Raw genomic sequence first — 1,313 nt, forward strand, 5'->3', positions numbered from 1 at the left:
TCGCCGGAGGGCGCCGCCGCCGCCGCCGCCGCCGCCGCCGCTGCGTGCGCGTACGTGTCCGCGCGGGTGCGCGCGTGGCCTCTCCGGTGCGCGCGCGCGCGCGCGGCCCCGTCCGTCCGAGTGCGGCGCGCCCTCTTCGGGATGCCGCGCGGGCGCGCGGCCGGCGGGCGCGCGAGTCGCGCGGTCGGGCGTACGTACCTCGTGCCCGTGCCCCCGTCTCGCGCGCGACGCGTCTATCGCGTCGCGCGTGTGTGGCGGGGGCGCCGTGTCCTCCGAAGCGCTGCGGCGCGGCCGTCCGCCCCGTCGCGCCCCTCCCTCCGTCCGCGCGGGTGGGCGTCCCGCTTCGGGGGGGGGCGGCGGGGGTTGGCCGCGGGCGGGCTTCTGTCGGGGGGGTCCGCGGGCGTGTGCCCCTGAGGCGTACCTTCCCGTGTTTCGGCCGCGCCGTCCGTGCGAGTCGCCGTGCGTCCGGGCCCCCGTGCGCGTGCGCGAGCGGACCGTGTCCGTGGGTGCCGCGCGTCCGCGTTCCCGCGTGTTCTGCCTGCCCGCGCCTACCTCTGTGTCTCCCGGGCGTCCCGGGGTTGTGTCTGCTGCGCGCGCGCGCGCGCCCCCTCGCGTCCATCTCCGTGTTTCCGTGTGCTCCGTGGGCCCGTCCGTGTCTCCGGAGGGCACTCTGCGGTGCGGGCGCACGCGCGCGCGGGCGCGTTCCCGTCCTTCCGTCCGTCCGTCCGTCCTCCTCCTCCTCCTCCTCCTCCTCCTCCTCCTCCTCCGCCCCCCACCGCCCACACCCCCGCCGCCCCCCGCCGCCCCCACCGCCTCCGCCGCCTCCAAACCTCTTCCCCGCCTGGCGGGTGGCAGCCGGCGGCCACGTCGGACTGGATCCGGATATCGCCAGCGTGGGGCCCACGGCAAGGGCGGAGGCGGGGTGGGGTTGGGGGTGCGTGGTGGGCGGTGGGGGGGGTGGCGCCAGCGGTCCTCGGCGGCGGCGGGCCTAGCGCCGCCGGCACGTGCCCCTCCGGTTTCAGTCGGGACCGCCTCCGTGACGTCGAGGAGAGCTTCTCCACCCGTCTGTCCGAGGGCGCGGGGGTTCGGCGGACCGAGGGTGCCGTCGTCCCTCGACGACCGCCTTCGGGTCGCGCGCACACACACGCTCGGAGGCGCCCCGTCTCAACTGAAAGGAGTCGGCGGAGTAGAAACCGCGGCCCTCGAGACAGCTCCCTAACGCCGGGTGCGTGCGGCGGGGTGCTTTCTACACCCTACAGAAGGAAAACGCCTGTGGCCGGAGTTCTCGACGCCCGCCTTTCGACGCACCCTCT

Source organism: Loxodonta africana, unplaced genomic scaffold (assembly GCF_030014295.1).
Source record: "Loxodonta africana isolate mLoxAfr1 unplaced genomic scaffold, mLoxAfr1.hap2 scaffold_101, whole genome shotgun sequence".
Lineage (NCBI taxonomy): Eukaryota > Metazoa > Chordata > Mammalia > Proboscidea > Elephantidae > Loxodonta > Loxodonta africana.